Genomic DNA, 19,145 nt, shown 5'->3' with positions numbered 1-19,145 from the left:
GACTGTTGAACATGGCATTGCAACAGTGTGTGGTCTCTTTCTCTCTCTCTCTCTGGCTCTGGCAAGACCATTGTGCACTTCGTGTAGCCTGCATGTGTGTGTGCGTATAGTGTGTGTGTGCATGTTAGCCAGTGCACGTGCGTGCGTGTGTGTGAGAGAGAGAGAGGGGGAGAGGGAGAGGGAGAGAAAGGGGGGAGAGAGAGAGAGCAGAGAGGTGGTATGTGAGTTGGGCTGGAGGAAATTCTTGTGTTTTGGAATGCGTTTACCCCGGGGGGAGACCCCGTGACTCCGGGAGAGACAAGGGGAGCAGAGAGAGAGAGAGGAGGAGAGGAGAGAGGGAGGGGGAGATAGAGGGGGAGAGAGGGAGGGAGGGGGGAGAGAAGGAGAGAGAGCTGTGAGTGACTGAACTATTGTGATTGCATTGACTTTCTAAGAAACCAGTGATGTGGCGCTGGGTAATGCAACTTATCGGCTGCTAATTGCAAAGGATGATGGGAGTTATTTTCAACTCAAGTGGCAATAACATCATTAGAAAGAGTTATTAATTAGTTACTATTATTATTATTATTATTGATTTATTATTATTATTATGAATATTATGATAATGATGCTGCTTGTTTCCCTGCTGTCAGCCATGCTGCTCCTCAGTCTGAGGCAGTGAGGCTGTTTCCAACAGGGGGCAGCTGTGACACATGGATTCAACTGCTGACTCGCACCATTAATGTCAATTTAATATTTCTTTTTTACATTTATTTTATTATAATAATGTCATTCCTAAGTAACCGATCATGAACTCTTATATACAGTACATTAATGTACATTTATCAGAACTTGCTCTTTATCATTACAGTATTATGAATAAATCAAGTCCACACAGTTTGAATGGAGTTTGAATTTACCGACTGACTGAACTTCTATTGGTTTTTTTCATTTGGCTTTGATGAGAAATGATTATTGATTGTCACAGTAATGGTTGACCTGTGACCTCAGAGTGGTTCAGGTTGTGGATGCATGAATACGTGGTTTCATATTATATTAATGATCAATATCATGATCAGAGAGGGACAGTCTGAGCCTCTTGCAGGTTTTTGGAGCAGCTGGTGTGTGTGTGTAGCTGAGTGTGTGTCTGAAACTTGGACAGAAGTTGGCGTTTGGATTTTACTTTTTCTTTTTTCTGTTTTTTCTTTTCCCCGTGTGTCTGGGACAGACTGAGGTCGTCGGGATCCCGGGTGGCGGTGGCGGTTGGTTGGTTGGTTGGTTGGACGCAGCTCAGTGTTTCTGGGCACTGCTGAAAAAACTCGCCCACACACACAAACAAAATGTGAGATATTCTAATGAGCAATCTGGCCGCTCTCTCTCTGAATATCATCGTCCCTGTCGGTGCCGCAGCAGCAGCAGCCGCCGCCACCGCCATCCCACGTCTATCAGTCTCTGCTGCAGGAGGAGAAGGAGAAGGAGAGACTCTCTGGGTGTCTCTGGGTGCAGGTTGTCCCCTGTGAGTAACATCCCCTCTTCCTCCTGTGTGTGTCTTCACAGCCTCGACTCCTCGCGATGCTCAGCAGTGAAAAGGCTTCAGCAGCGGCTCAGAGCGGCGATGATGATGGTGACGGTGATGGTGATGATGGCAGCAGAGGCGGTGGCAGACTCCAGTCCTGCTGGTAAGAAGAACTACACATTATCATCATTGATTTGATCTGCTGCACACAATCCACGCACGCACACTCGTTTGCTTGTTTCTCAGATGTTTCTTCTCAGACGCTGGTTTTTTTGCTTTTCATGACGTGAGTTAGTGAAAGTTAAAGGTGTTCAGAAAAGAAAATAGAATTTGAGCCCACTGTGAGTCCTAGCATTAGTGTAATAACTCATCTATCAGGCGATGGAGCCCAAACTTTGTGCAAAAATCTATTTTCGAGTAAATCCAGGGTGAAAGTGTGTGTTTTTTTTCCGCATTGGATAATGCAGGCGCACGGATTATACGTCACGCTGCTCACGATTCATCAGCCATTGATGTTGGATCTGTCATCCGTCAATCAAACGTCTGAGACACACACACACACACACACACACCAAGCTCGGCCTCGCCCCAAACATTGAATATCCCGCCCGCTCGATAACGACCAATCAAATTCGTTTTCCTCACTCGGGTAAACTCGTGGAAGGAGGCGCGACAAACGTTTATGAACATCTGGAGAAACTTCACCAGGATGCTTAGAATAAAACAACCCAACAGTCGCTGGTGCAGCTCTTCATCATCATCGTCCTCCTCCTCCTCTGTCCTCTCATTGGTCCAAACCTCTCCTTCCCTGTAGTAATACTTTACCTGCAGCCCCACCAGTGTTAAAAGCTCTTAACCTAAAGGTATAATGCGTAGGAATTCCCCCATCTAGCGGTGCGGTTGCATATCTGAACGTATTCTTGACGTTGCATTCACGTGAAATGGGGCAGACGTCAGACAGACAACAGACGCTGCATGTAACAGGATAAACAAGCCTCTATGTAAACAAGTGGTCCGCCAGCACGAGGCAAAACAATACAGGCAATGTGACAATATGTTGTCATGGTGATGTGGTATTGTTTTACCGTCTTTCTCTGGTGGAGTAAAATGACATCCGGTTGGTTTGCCGACGGCCGTTTGCCTGACTGCACCTGAATGCAACACCAGTGCCTCCGTCCTTCCTCACACTTGTAACAACTTGTAACAACTCATTCTAAGGAACCAGAAAGCTTTCATTTGTATGCGGCTGTGATTCCACTTCAGTGAAATACAGATTTATGAAAGACAGATTTGATTTCTGCTAATAAAAAGACAAATAAGTTACACACTGGGGCTTTAACTGAACGTACAGTAGCCAGCAGCTCATGTGTGCATGAAACATTTTACATTTGTACTTCATGTAAACTGGCAGCATATTTCCCTCACATACACATGTACACAAACAGCATGAACATCCCACACACTCCCACGTGTTTCCCCGGCCTCTGCTCCTCCTCAGATGTGAGGCACATGACATCATTAAAGAGGTGCTCTGAAAATCAGTGTGGGCACCGCATGTGGGCAGAGAGAGTGTGTGTTTTTGTTTCTGTGTGGGTGAGGGAGGGAATGAAAGCCAAAAAGCTCCAGAGCCGTGGGCCCGTGCTGGCTGTGTGTGTGTGTGTACATGTGTGTGTGTGTGTGTGTGTGTGCCCAGCCGGAGGCTCTGGTCCTGGGCTGCGCTGCCTCCCACGCTGGGGTACGGCTGGGGCTGAGTGGGAGGGAGGAGTGGGCCGGGGCTGTGAGTGAGTCAGTCTGCTGCTGCTGCTGCTGCTGCTGCTGCTGCTGCTGTGGAGGAGCTAACCCCCCAGACAAGAGGAAAGTCTGTTAACACACTGCAAAAACTCAACATCTTACCAAGAATATTTGTCTTATTTCTAGTCAAAACTAATGTCATTATACCTAAAATATGTATATTTATGCATATACATACATAGTTATACATTATAAAGTAGCTTTTTTTTTAGACACTTTTGACTTATTTCAAGTCTATTTTCATTTGAAATAAGTAGAAAAATCTGATAGTGGAGCAAGTTTTTCTTTCTTATTACAAGCGCAAAAAACTTCCTTTCACTGGCAGATTTTTCTACTTATTTCAAGTGAAAAATAGTTTGAAACAAGTGAAAATGATCTAAAAACAAGTTAATTTTTAGGTGACGAGTCTTATTTAAAGTGGAAAGAGATTAGTTTTGACTAGAAATGAGACATTTTGACAAGAAATAAGACAAATATTCTTGGAAAGATTTTGAGTTTTTGCAGTGCAGGAGTTCGAGCTTGAGAAAGAGAGAGATGAGGAGGAGGAAGTGGCTGCTGAAGGTGCAGACAGGAGACGAGACGCAGGAAGTGTCACGATGCTGTAGAGACAGTGATGATGATGATGGTGGTGGTGGTGGAGGAGGAAGAGGAGGACACTGACGGTTCATCATCACTTGTTCAGACGCTCCTGAGGGTCCAGAGCTGAGACTCAGATCAGACTCAGACTTCATCTGCTGGAGAGTCAGTCCGTACGTTTACATGACGCTTGAGAAAACTGAATTATCGCCTTAATCTGACTCTAACTGGACAACTGAGTTCATGTAAAGGGTTAGTCCGACTAATATCAAAGTTCTCCAACTCCGATTAAGACACCCAGATGATGCAATTGGAATTGGACTTTCTCCGTCATGTATTCGCCTTAATCTGAGTTTAACTGGACTACATATGTGTGCTGCTCCACACACAGAAACATCCAAGAAAGCCGGTTGCAGAAGCTGTTGTTGTAGCGTTACAGCGTTCTTGTCTGCCTCTAGAAAGCACCATGACCACGGGGGATGGCGTGCACCTTATCTGCACAATAAGTAACGTTACACACATTACGTACCAGATGAACAAAGCTGTACGATTCGAAGATGCCAGTCTGCTGCCTGGCTAATAGGTCAACCGGAGAAGGGGCCGTATGAACCCGCTGAAACGACGCGTATCGCCACCTGGCGTTGAGGAGGAGGAACACGTTTCCCTCAGTTATTTGATTTTCTCTGTTGCATGTAAACTGGGACAAGGACCGAAATTGAATTTTGAGCAAAGCCTGATTAAGCTCTGCATGTAAACGTACTGTTTGTCTCTGAAGGACACACGTCCACGTCCCTGTGAATGATACGCTCACACTCACATTCCTCTCTTGTGCATGATGCGACACATGCGTACGCAGCCGCCCTGTCAGTCATCGCCAGTGATGAACGTCGTTAATAATAATAATATTAATGATGATGATGAATGTCGGAGGTGAGACGCTCTGCTCCTCTTCACTGTGTCGCTCTGAGACCTGATGTGGACGCTCTGTCTCCGTCTCAGTTGTCTCTTCTGTACAGGACAGTACCTCCTGTAGGCCTAGAGGACGTCTTGAAGGCAGCACAGCGGTTAATGAGCCCTGAGCTGCAGGTTCGATTCCCAGCTGCTCTGTCTCCACTGATAAAAAAGTTTGAATAGTGTCGTCTGTCCTGAAGCCTGTCCAAAAAAAAATCCAATAACCAATGATCAGCTGTTCCTCCTCTTGTTTACATTAACACACAAACCTGCACTTGAGCTTCAACAATCAATAACTTTGATTGTTGCAGTAAACTCTGAATAAACACGGTGTTAATCAGTAGCAACAGGTGAAAACGCTCTGATCGATATGTTTGTGTGGATCAAACCTGTAGAAATGAGATCAAACCACAACACTCACACATTGTGTTTCTCTGGTGGGTGGATCGACCAATGAGAGGGCGTCATCTCTACAGGAAACCACACAGTTTGAAGGCGTTTGAAGACTCAACAAACGGGTCTGAACATCAGCTCTCGTCTGATCTTGAATGATCAATAATGCCTCCTACCCGAGCCGAAATCAGCAGTCAGAAGCTGATTTCATTTTAGCTCTAAACTCTGTAAATATATCACTTTATCCACATTTCAAACATGTTTAGGTGAGAAAGTAGCCGTTTAGATCAGCAGTGTGTCGTTAATTTGTCTAAATACCAGCTGTTTACAATTTTGTTCGGACGAATTCGGCGCTACTCAAGCTAGCCGTTGTGACCAACGCACTTCTGGTTACCTTCACAAAATAAAACACCCGTAGCCCTTTACATACAGAAAACCATGATGATAGAATTTGTGCTTTTACTTTGAAATAGGAAGCTAACCTACCCTCGATGTAGCTAGCTTGAACCAAAATAAACCGTCTTTGCTTGAACCCTCCGTTTTGACCGATCTCATCCCGTTACCGGCATTTGACCGCTCAAGATGCCTTACCGGACAGTTTTGTCAGCTCTGAGACCAAGATCGGCCCGCCGGTTTCCGTTTAGAGTTGCTGAAGAGTTTCTCTGATGACTTTAGGTGGAGGCAGGCTAACACTACCCATACACTTCCAGTGTTTGAGCTAAGCTAATTAGGGACTTTAGGTGGAGGCAGGCTAACACTACCCATACACTTCCAGTGTTTGAGCTAAGCTAATTACGGGCGATACGGCTCTATCTCCCTTGTTACTGCACGCACAGTCGAAAGGATGGTGTCTATCTGCTGGTCATGGACTCGGGAGTGAGGCAAGACATGAAGGGAAAAAAATGTTGGCATATCCCTTTAACAACCAATCAGATCGCCAGATTTCACCTTTCTGTTTTGTAACAGAAAATATTCAGTTTATATCAGGTAGAAGCGACAGCAGCAGCAGCAGCAGCAGCAGCAAAAACCCCAAATCTTTCCAAGAATATTTGTCTTATTTCTTGTCAAAATGTCTCATTTCTACTCAATACTAACCTCTTTCCACTCATCACCTAAAAATAATCTTATTTTTAGATCATTTTCACTTGTTTCAAACTCATTTTCACTTGAAATAAGTAGAAAAATCTGCCAGTGAAAGCTATTTTTTTGTGCTTGTAGTAAGAAAGAAAAACTTGCTCCACTGTCAGATTTTTCTACTTATTTCAAGTGAAAATAGACAAAAAGTGTCTAAAAAATAAGCGGCTTTTGATGTGATGAGTCTTATTTTAATGAATGAGATTTGTTTTGACTAGAAATAAGACAAATGTTCTTGGTAAGAATTTGAGTTTTTGCAGTGTGATGTGACGGAAAAACTGCATGAAAAGAGAAGGAAGTGAAGTTGTTGTTGTTGCTGTTGTTGAGCAGCAGGTGTCAGTCACAGATACTGATCAGTCAATCAATATGGGATCAATATCAGCCTGATTGTTGTTGTGCTGCAGTCAGGTCAGCGTGACTCTGTCCTCAGAGGACACCCTGACCCGGTGCTTCTGGGCTGGGTTGGTTGGTTTGTTCGCTCGTTCGCTCTGATAATGGAAGGTGTTTTCTCCAGGAAGCCCAGAGGGAGTCCACCAGTCTGGGGCGTGGGGGGCGTTGTTTTGGTGGGGGGGTGGGGGAGTGGGTGGGGGTGGGGGGGAAACGCTGGAGGGGTATTATAGCAGCGTTGGCGTGCGGAGGCGAGGTGGAGGTGGGACGGAAGTGAGAACAGGAAGTGGCGGAGGAGGAGGAGGAGGAGGAGGAGGAATGTTTCACAAGACGCTGTATTGCCCACTCCCACTCCGCCCATGTAGCGTCACTCAGGACGACCAGGGCGTCTGCTGGTGGCGACGGCGGTGGTGTGGCGGCGTGATGACACACACACAGACACACACAGACACACACACAGATGCTGCGTCTTCTTATTACACACACACACACACATTCTCCAGAGTGTGTGACCCCTCACCGGCTTGGCACGACTCACACACAGAGAGACAGAGAGACAGACAGAGAGAGAGAGAGAGAGAGGCAGTGTGGCTGTTTTTCCTCTGACACCTCTGAAGGGAAGAGGAAGAGGAAAGGGGGGAGGAGAGGGAGGGAGGGAGGGAGGGAGGGGTTGGGGGAGGAGGAGAGGAAAGGAGGGATGACAGGATGGAGCTGAACACCGGTGGGTTCCTTTAAAGGAGTCACTGTGCTGTCATGCAAAGTGTTAGAGCGCAGACACGTATACGCAATGCATCATCATTATAATAATAATTATTATTATTAGCCGTGATATTATATTAGTGTTATTAAAGGGACAACGAGGAGTTTTGGAAAAGCGAAGTGTTTCCACACTACATTTATGAGCCTCCGCACCGTGAAATTCTTTGACCGGCGCAAGACAGACTCATGTTTTCATTCATCAAGAATTAAAGTCAGAGGTTGGAAGACGATCACATAGCTACCGTCGTAGTCCAGACCATAAACGGCGATTCGGCGGCGTTATTCTCATGACTCGCCGCAAAACCGAAAGTAAAGAAACGCTGGTCGGCTCGCCCAGCATTTCCACCACCACTAATAATAACAAAATAACCATAGAGACATTAATATGAGACTTTTTTATAACCAAATAGAAACTCCTCGTTGTCCCTTTAATATTATTAATATATCATTTTTATTGTTAATAATCAGCTGTGGAAAGTAACTATTATATTTATTTATACAGCACATGAGACAAAAAGAGAAACATTAGAATAAAACTGAAAATCAACTGTAATAATAATTTTTAAAAAACGAAATAAAATCAACTGTAGAATATTATATAGATGAGATATTGAAATATAAATATTAAATGATATAAAAGTGAAATATCTGATAGAAAAGTTACATGTTATATTTCAACATTTCTTTTTAAAAGTAGTTTAATAATTAAACACACTGTTGTAATTACATTTATTTTACCTCTGTACTCATGAAATGATTGTGATTCATTCGTTATAGATAAAGTATAAATCTTCTCAAAACTTTATTGATCTCAGTCTCTTACAAACACATCACTGTGGAAATGAAACCACATTAAACCTTAATCGGAATAAAAAGAGGAACGTGTCTGAAAACTAAATTATTCAGACTTTACGGGCGACTGTGTATTAAACTGCTGCTGTTCATTTAAAAACTATGAAATTATAAATATGTGGTTTTTGATGAGTCTGTTAAACATCCTGAATCTTCTTTAATAAGAGTTTTAACACTTTAAAATCTCATTTGGATTTTGTTTAATTATATTTGATTGATTTGACAACAACAATCTTAATAGATAGATAAACTTTTATTATTAGACTCCAGGTCCATTTAAAAAAGACAAACAAACACACACATACAAATAATAATAATAATGGAAATATTATTATTATTATTATAAAAATAATAATTATACCTACATTAATTAAAATAATCACATCTGTTTTAACTGAATATAAATAAAGTTCAGTGGAGGACTCAAATAATAATAATTTAAATAATATAAACTTACAAAAAAATACATTTTACTCTTAATTAAACTCCTGTAATTTATGAATTAATTTATTGTGAATGAGTCGTTATATTATTTCTACATTAGTGCATCTTCTTTAAATGATGTTTTATCTTGTTATATTTGTATTTATTGTTAAAATGAGCAGAGAAACTAATTTGTGAGAGAAAATTAAAGGTATTCAGGTAAAAAAAAAAAAACTTATATTTATAATTTTTATTTAAAAACAAAAGAGAAAAACATAAAAATGAAGTTGAGGTTGTGATCAACAGGAATTCAGCTTTAATCCTTTTTCTGCTGCAACTAAAAACTACTGGAATGACGACTGCTGCTTTATATAGCTTGACCTGCTGGTTCAGAGTTGCGTCACAATGGAGGCATGTGCGCGCGGTGTATGTGTGTGTGTGTGTGTGTGTGTGTGTGTGTGTGTGTGCGCTGTGTATGTGTGTGTGTGAGTGTGTGTGATGTAATTAGACGCTTGCATAAGGAAGAGAGAATTGGAGCATCGTCACAGAAATGTAACTGAGCTCAGAGGAGTGTGTGTCTGTCAGCAGAGCTGCTGAGGCATCCCTGTGTGTGTGTGTGTGTGTGTCTAGGGTTATCACAGGGTAATAGACGCACACACACACACACAGAAACACACACACACACACACACACACACACACACAGCGGTACAGTGGCCGGAGCAGCAGATAAGACGTGGAGTCATGCCGCTGCAGCGTGACTGTGACATCACAGTTGTATCTGTGTGCTCACTGTCCCCGTGCTCCAAACAGGCTGCTGCCCTAATATAGGCACACACACACACAGACACACACACACATATGCACACACACACACACATACGCACACACACAGACGCACACATACGCACACACACTAAGTACATACACTTCCTCGCGGGGCAGCAGGAGGAGGAGGAGGAGGAGGAGGAGGAGTGTCTGTCTGTCTGTCGGCCATATTTCCATCCTCTGTCCTTGGTTGGTTATAAGCATGTGTTTCTTTAGAGGTGTGTGTGTGTCTGTGTGTGTGCGTATATGGGTGTGTGTCTTTGTGTGTGTGTGTGTGTGTGTGTCTTTGTGTGTGTGTGTGTGTGTGTGTGTGTGTGTGCCATTTTAGTGAATGAAATGACGTCAGTGTTACGTCTGTTCTTGTCCATCACTGACTGAGACAGGTGCATCTGTGTGTGTGTGCATGTGTAAGTCCCAACATTTGAAGAACTTCCTCATTACCGGTATTTATAAAAAGAAATTATAGAAACATCTGTCCACAGCTGATCTCATTAAAGGGATAGTTCAACATCCTACATAGCAGTAGGTTTGTTACCTTTAGAGGTAAATTCATGCAAAGCCTCTGATGCGCGTTGTCGCCTTCAGGGACAGTTTTTCATCATCAGTCTCTGTATTTCCCTCTAAAACAACTCTGTCTGGTAACGTTGTGTTATTATCTCATAGCGTGGTGAATGTGCAGGTCACAACTTGTCCACCAGAGCGTTGTGGAGTTGTTGGATTGTGTATTTGATGAGTTTGATTGAAGGGAAACCAAGAAATCCCATGAGCCTCCGTAGCGTAGCTCTGAGCAGCTCACGGCTCTGCTCCGCCGTTCTAAAAATAGCTTGCACCGACAATTAAAAGGTAACGAACCTACTGCTATGACTATAGGGATTATGGCAATGGGCCAATTTGCTAAAATGTTGAACTATCCCTTTAACACCTTCTCTCTCACAGTGTATTAAATATATATCTTTATATATTTCATTTCACCTTCAGGGAAACGACTCGTTCTCTTCAGCGCAGAGAAAATAAAATCTGCTGCATCTGCATTTTACTGCAACTAACTTAACTCTCCCTCCCCCCTTCCTCACCCCTCCTCCTCCCCCCTTCTACCCTCTCCTCCCCCCCTCCCTCCTTCACTATCTCTCTGACCGTGTTTACTTGGGCAGAACTAATGCAGTTGTTAATGCGGTTAAAGCAGCAGCATCAGCACACACCATTAAAACACAAACACACACTGAAATCTTTACATTTAAAAACTTTAAACATTCAATCAGCAGCATCTTTATATGTGTGTGTATTAGTGTGTGTGTGTGTGTGTGTGTGTGTGTGTGTCACCGGTAGATCTGGTCAGCCATTAAACCGCCTCTCTCTCACGCCGACCCAGCAGATTTCCCAGGCTGCTCTGCTGCTGCCTGAGTTCACACCTTTTTTTTTTTCCACAGGAATCTCAGGAATCCCCAGCTTCCTTTCCACCGCAATCTCTATTGTGTGTGTGTGTGTGCGTAGTTTTGTGTGTGTGTGTGTGTGTGTATGTGTGTGTGCGTGAAGGAAAAGGGCCCCCGCCTGTGCTTGTGTGTGTTGAAACACATCTCCGCCCTTTGCATCCACCCAGAGAAAGTGAGCAGGCAGCAGGCGGAGCTCGGTTTGTGCCACAATGGACTGAGTCACAGTCTAAAAAGGCAAAAAAAAAAAGTGAGACTTTAATGTCAAAACTGAGTCACAATGCATTTTTCTTTTTTTCTTTTTTTTTATCACTGGTTTACATCTGAAGCATCAGATAAAACCATGTAAGTAAGTGAAATCTGGTTTTATCTGTAGGCTATGACAGTGAAGGCATCATCGTTCTTCAGTCCTGTAGCTTCACAACCAGTTTGTTGTTTTTCTATTATACTCCTGATTTTCATATTTGAAATAGTTTTTTTTTTCCTGGAGGAGAACTAGTCGATCAAACACTCAGCTGCAGCTTCACTCCAACATGAAATTACCTCCTTGTTAAAGCTGTACAGAAAAGAAAATTGAATTTGATTCCACTGTGGGTCTTAACATCAGTGTAATAACTCATCTATCAGACGATGTAGCCCAAACTTTGTGCAAAATTCTATTTTCGGGTAAATCCGGGATGAAAGTGTGGTATTTTTTTTCACCCCAAGCATTGAATATCCCGCCCGCTCGATAACGACCAATCAAATCCGTTTTCCTCAAACTCGGCGCAACAAACAGGACAAATGGCCATTTCTGAACACCTTTAAGAAGAAAGAAATTTTTTAAAAAATGAATAAAAATCTACATCCTGTCTGTCCCAGTGACTCATCGTCTCTGTCTGAATAACCAGATCAGGAATAATCTGTCAGATTGCTGCTTTTGCTTTTGGCAGCGTCGAATGAAACGCTCCGACCGGAATAGTAGCTCCACGCGGGAAAGAAAGAAGGTTTTAGTTGTTTTGTTTTCAGTCGGAACGACCTGAAAGAAAATGAGACGCAGGATTGTGTTGTTGTTGGAGTAGAGGCTTGAATGCACCGCTCATCCTCTCTGAGGCTCCTGCAGGTTAATGATGATGATGATGATGATGCACTGCAAAAACTCAAATTCTTTCCAAGAATATGTCTTATTTCTTGTCAAAATGTCTCATTTCTAGTCAAAACTAATCTCTTTCCACTTTAAATAAGACTCATCACCTAAAAATTAACTTGTTTTTAGATCATTTTCACTTGTTTCAAACACATTTTCACTTGAAATAAGTAGAAAAATCTGCCAGTGAAACCAAGTTTTTTGTGCAACTTGCTCCACTATCAGATTTTTCTACTTATTTCAATTGAAAATAGACTTGAAATAAGTAAAAAGTGTCTAAAAACAAGCTTTTTAATGTGATGAGTCTTATTTTAAGTATAATGAGATTTGTTTTGACTAGAAATGACATTTTGACTAGAAATAAGACAAATATTCTTGGTAAGATTTTGAGTTTTTGCAGTGTGATGATGATGATGATGATGATGATGTTGTGCGGCCGCCGTGTGTCGGTCGGTCGGTTGCTCGGTCGGTCGGGCAGGTCTGGAGTCAGTTATCCGCCCTCGCTCCTTGAGTCATCCTCTCGTGGCTCGCTGTCGATTCAACACAACGAGAAACACACGACACACGACAAAGGCTGTGATTCACCCACACACACACACACACACACACACACACACACACACACACACACACAGACAGACACACACACACACACACATGCAGGACCAGGGCTTTGTGGTTGAAGCGCTGAGTCGGTGGTAGTGGATGGAAAACGTGGTGGTTGTTGTTGTTGTTGTGACACCAGACCAGACAAGAGGCGTTCAGGAGCAGCTCCGGAGAGTTCATTTTGGAGACGTGAGGAGCTGCGTCTGTTGATTAAAGGTCCAGTCTGTAATAATAACTGACAAGGTTTATTGGCAAAATCTGAATCTACTACCCATGAATATATATTTGTGTAAGTGTATAATCGCTTTGTTTGGTTTCCGAAGCCTTATAATTATTCTTTTATATACAGTACATATAGGCAGCCTGAATGGAAAATCCAGCCAGTCAGAGAGCGTGTTTCAAGAGTTTCACGTTCATAAATAAACCATCTTTAGATCTTCACAGGTTTTTTGTCCTCACAGGCCACCGTCATTTTGCCGACAGGGGGTGTGAGCGCGGTTTGGTTTTCGTAGCCTTATAATTATTCTTTTTTACAGTATGAACATATAGCAAGGGTCTTGCTTTAGAGAGTGTCGCCATCTTGGAGCACGTTTCATGAGTTTCACGTTTCTGGCGAGCGAGACTAGAATAGACCAGAATCTGAACACTGCACTGCAAAAACTCTTTCCAAGAATATTTGTCATATTTCTTGTCAAAATGTCTCATTTCTAGTCAAAACTAACCTCTTTCCACTTTAAATAAGACTCATCACCTAAAAATGTACTTGTTTTTAGATCATTTTCACTTGTTTCAAACAAATATTCACTTGCTATAAGTAGAAAAATCTGCCAGTGAAAGCAGGTTTTTTGTGCAACTTGCTCCACTATCAGATTTTTCTACTTATTTCAAGTGAAAATGTGCTTGAAATAAGTAAAAAGTGTCTAAAAACAAGCTACTTTATAATGTGATGTGTGCTTATTTTAAGTATAATGAGATTAGTTTTGACTAGAAATGACATTTTGACTAGAAATAAGACAAATATTCTTGGTAAGATATTTGAGTTTTTGCATGGTTTTACCCCCCATTTTACACACTGGACCTTTAATTAATTCACTTATGTGGTGTTATAGCAATTAATTGGAGGGAATCGTAGCGGTGTAGGTGGAGCAGCAGCAGCAGCAGCAGCAGCGGTAGTAGTGGGGAGCACCTTATTGGTCGTAACTGGACCGACTGGACGTGAGTGAGTGAGTGAGCTCATTCCTGAGGTTGTGAACAAGGAAAAAAAAAAGAAAAAGCAACTAGTTGGCTTGTTTCTTCTGCTCCTTGTGAAACTCAAGACAGTTTCACCTCCACATGACATGACTCACTAAGAAATACTGGAGCGAGACCAGGAGACGCTCCGTCCGTCCACATGGAAAACCTGGCTGTTGCTTCACAGCAGGGAGGGAGGGAGGGAGGGGGTGATGGATGGGTGAGGGGGTGAGGGGGGGTCTGAAAGGTGTGGACCAGAGGTAACAATGCAGAGTACAGTGTGTATATGTGTGTGTGTAAGTGTGTATATAGGTCAGTTATTACTTAACCCGGCAGCTCCTCAACGACATGAGTCACTGTTGTTATTTAAATAGTCATGAATGAATAAATGAATGAATGAATGAAAGGAGGGAGGCTGGGGAGGGCGGGGCCGTGTGTGTGTGTGCGTGTGTGTGTGTACTGTATGTGCACGTCATACATGTGTGTGTGTGGTGTTGGTGGCGTATCATGGGTGCAGCATGGCGCTCTGATGATGAGTCACATGACCTTCCTGAGTGAGTAACAGACCAACTATGTGACTCCTGACTCTCCTCCTCCTCCTCCTCCTCCTCCCTGCTGGTGTTTGGGGTGAGGGAAGGGGGGGGGGGCTGGGAGGAGGAGGGGTGTGGCCGTTGATAGGTGTGGTTGCTAGTGACGATGGCGGGCGGTGGCGGCGGTGGCGGTAGAGGCGAGGAGGAGACGACGACGACGACAACGTGGGGTAAAATAGCAGGATGTAGGTGAGGGCGAGGAGGGGGGCAGCGTCAGGTCAGGATGGGAGGGGGGAGGTGAGGGGGGGGCACACACACATTTATACACACACACACACTGCAAAAACTCAAAATCTTTAGATATGTGTCTTCTTTCTTGTCAAAATGTCTCATTTCTAATCTCTTTCCACTTAAAATAAGACTCATCACCTAAAAAACGAACTAATTTTCGTTTGAAATGAGTAGAAAAATCTGCCAGTGAAAGGAAGTTTTTTTGTGCTTGTAATAAGGAAGAAAAACTTGCTCCACTATCAGATTATTTTAAATGAAAATCTGCTTGAAAGAAGGAAAAAAGTGTCTAAAAACAAGCTGCTTTTTAATGTGATGAGTCTTATTTTAAGTAGAATGAGATTTGTTTTGACTAGAAATAAGACAAATATTCTTGGTAAGATATTTGATTTTTTGCAGTGCACACACACAGACTGATGGAGGTGTGTGTGTATTAGTGATGTAACACTTTAGATTAGGGAACACATATTCACCTTCAACTAGGTGCATATAAGTAGCTTACTAGCTCCTTATTAGTAATTATTAAGCACATACTGTATTAACCCCTTATTCTACCTCTGTTACGCCATGAATTAGGATGTTTCCTGGTATTAATTCCTAATTATCGCTTATTCGTTGTAAATTAATGCATTAATGCTACAGTATACTAATTCAGAGTGATAAAGGAAGAGTTACTGTTCTTGTGCTATACTGCCCCAATAAATAACCCACTGGTTATTCACATCATTATTCGGAAACAACAATGTATTAATGAACAATGAATAAGCCATAATTAGGAGTTAATATCAGGAAAAATCTTAATTCATGCTGTAGGCTAATAGAGTATAGAATAAGGCTATGTACTGTAGAATAAGGTGTTAATACGTGCTTAATAATTACTAATAAGGCGCTCGTAAGCTAAATTCCTACCAATCGTATGTTACGTGAGGTAAATGGAGCAGTATTTCTTACATTGTGACGGTATTTGGAAATCTTTACGATTAATTAATTGTGGCGTTTAATACCGCAATTAATTGTGAAAACAAGTAATCGAGACATCCCTAGAGAGTGTGTGTGTGTGTGTGTGTGTGTGTGTGTGTGTGTGTGTGTTATTAGCTGTGAACTCAGGTACTTTCTGTTTTAGGGAGCTGTGGTCACCGCGTCGTCGTTTTGTCGTCGCCGCCGTAAAAACTCTGGTACTTTCTCTTCGTGGTCAGATCTGTGTTTGTCATCACGCACGTCCTGTAAACACACACACACACACTAACACACACACACAACAATGATTCCTTGTTGTTTTTGTTTTGTTTTTGAACATGAGATAATCAGTGCCACTGCAAAAACTCAAAATCTTTCCAAGAATATTTGTCTTATTTCTGGTCAAAATGTCATTTCTAGTCAAAACTAATCCCATTCTACCTAAAATATGTATATTTATACATATACATACATAGTTATACATAAAAAGTAGCTTGTTTTTAGACACTTTTGACTTATTTCAAGTCTATTTTCATTTGAAATAAGTAGAAAAATCTGACAGTGGAGCAAGTTTTTCTTCCTTATTACAAGTGCAAAAAACTTTGCTTTCACTGGCAGATTTTTCTACTTATTTCAAGTGAATTTTAGTTTGAAACAAGTGAAAATGATCTAAAAACAAGTGAATTTTTAGGTGATGAGTCTTATTTAAAGTGGAAAGAGATTAGTTTTGACTAGAAATGAGACATTTTGACAAGAAATAAGACAAATTTTGAGTTTTTGCAGTGTGGTGGTGGAGGTGAAATCGAAGAAGCAGCTGATGATGCTCGTACAGCGTCTGTGTGTTTATATGTGTATGTGTTTGTGCGTGTGTGTGTGTGTGTGTGTGTGTGTGTGTGTGTGTGTGGAAGTCATAAAGACCACTCTACTGTGGCCGGTGTACGTCCTTGCCTCCTTTCCCCTTATTTAGAGTCGGCCCCTTTTTCCTTTTCTACTGTATGCTTCAGACTCTCGGGCCGGGGAGTTTCCTGCTTTTGAAGACCCGGCCACACACACACACACACACACACACACACACACACACACACACACATTCAGAGAGAGAGAGAGAGAGAGAGAGAGAGGCTGCCCCTCCTCCTCCTCTCTCCTCCCTCCTCCCTCTCCCCCCTCCCTCTTCCCCTCCTCTCTTTTTTCTGAATGGATGTCCTCTCCCTAACCTCGATTGAGAGCGGTGTAACAGGACACTGCCCTTCCCTCCCCTCCCCTCCCGGCTCGGCCCCCTTCTTCCTCCAACTGCCACAGTATAAGAGAGTCGCTGCCGCCGCCGCGTCGGTCGGGTGCCGAGTAGTGGTGGTGGTGGTGTGTGTGTGTGTGAGAGGAGAGAGAGAGAGAAGAGAGAGAAAGAGGAGGAGGAGGAGGAGGGAGAGACTCGCTGTGGAAACATGTGACAGCGCTGCGTTGGTTCGTTCGTTCGTTGGTTCGGTCGTTCGTGAGGCTTATAGGGAGTTTAGTGTCTCTCCACGGCGCTGGGAAAGCACCTTTAGCCCAGAGGGAGCCTCATACACACACACACACACACACATACACACTGTCTGGGTGTGTGTGTGTGTGTGTGTGTGTGTGTGTGAAAGTGTGTGTAACGGAGAGAGAGTAAGAGTAAGAGAGCGTAAGAGTGCAGTGCTGCTGCTGTCACTTTAAGCCTGTTACTGATTACACTCAGAAGAATGCTGAACGGGACGGGAGGAGGAAGAGAAGAGAAGAGAAGAGAAGAGAAGAGAAGAGAAGAGAAGAGAAGAGAAGAGAAGAGAAGAGAAGAGAAGAGAGGAGAGGAGAGGAGAGGAGAGGAGAGGAGAGGAGAGGAGATGAGGAGGAGACAGACAGACATGTAAGGATGAAACCGCTTCAGTTTGGAGTTCAGCTCAGCTCTTCGACTAGTTTCTGTGGGACTCGGCCTCACGGTTTGGAGGTGAAGGAGGTGGAGGACAGTGACGGGGTTGTTACCCAATAGCTTCTCTCTCTCTGTCTCCTTCTCTCGAACAGAGCTAAAAAAAAAAACTGAAAAAAGAAGAAAAAGTTGGAGGAGAAACGACCGAACCGAAGGACACACACACACACGCGGCTTTAAAGGACAAAACCATGAAACCAAAAGCAGCCGACATGGAGGAGGAGAAACTTTTTAAGAAGAGGAGGAAGAGGAAGAGGAAGAAGAGGAGGAGGAGGAAGGTGTAGGGGGGTTCCCTCATTCCAGAGTCGGTGCCGGGAGGAAACACTACTCTCACCCCCTCAGACGGGTAAGTGAAAAAAGAAAGAGGAGGAGGAGGAGGAAGAGAGAGAAAGTAGAGCCGCCGCTGATGCTGCTGCTGTTGATGGATATCATATGTTACAAGTTAAGGTTGAGAAACTGCTCCCAGATCCTTAATAGGCCGAGCAGAGAGGAGGAGGAGGAGGAGGAGGAGGAGGAGGAGGAGGAGGAGGAGGAGGAGGAGGAGGAGGAAGACCGGTCTCTGATAGAGAGAGAGAGAGAGAGAGAGAGTGGAGGTTTTCAGAGGAAATGCCTGAATGTGAATGTAAATGTGTGAGTGTGAGGAAGAAGATGATGTCGAGGAAACGTAGTGTGTGTCGGTCGTAGCTGTGTAGTTGTAGCTACCTGAGCTGTGGTGTCATGTGATTAAAATAGATCTTTGTAGTTCTACGTCTTCACTTCCTCTCCTCCTCCTCCTTTCATTGTGACACACACATGTCACAGCGTCCACCAACATCGAGAGAACATTTGTCTTATTTCTTGTCAAAATGTCTCATTTCTACTAAAAATGATCTTGTTTTTAGACCATTTCCACTTGTTTCAAACTAGTTTTCACTTAAAATAAGTAGAAAAATCTGCCAGTGAAAGATTTTTCTATTTATTTCAAGCGAAAATCTGCTTGAAAGAATTAAAAATCGTCTAAAAACAAGCTACTTTTAATGCGATGAGTCTTATTTTAGGTATAATGAGGTTGTTTCGACTAGAAATAAGACAAATGTTGTTGGTGAGAGTTTGAGTTTTTGCAGTGCGTCTGCAGAAGACATGAATGAACTCGGCGTATGGGTGTGTATGTGTGTGTGTGTCTGTGTGTGTGTGTGTGTGTGTAGGGTGTGTGTATCATACAACAGCAGCAGCAGTGTGACTTCTTCCTTCTACTTCTTCTTTATGAATGGACATGGCAGGCGGCCGATGCGATTGGCCGAGAGCGGAGTGACGACTGATGATGATGATGATGATGATGATGATGAGCGGCGGGAGGTTTAGATCTGCCGCCGCTGTGTGTGTGTGTATCCGTGGGTGTGTGTGTGTCGGTGTGTATTTGTGTGAGTCAGTGTGTGCGGTTCTTCGGGGTTACATGTGTTAGTCACCAGCTG

Source organism: Trachurus japonicus, chromosome 21, assembly GCF_045865225.1.
Source record: "Trachurus japonicus isolate A0001 chromosome 21, Traja_1.0".
In the NCBI taxonomy this organism is placed as follows: Eukaryota; Metazoa; Chordata; class Actinopteri; order Carangiformes; family Carangidae; genus Trachurus; species Trachurus japonicus.
This window is presented reverse-complemented; position numbering follows the sequence as displayed.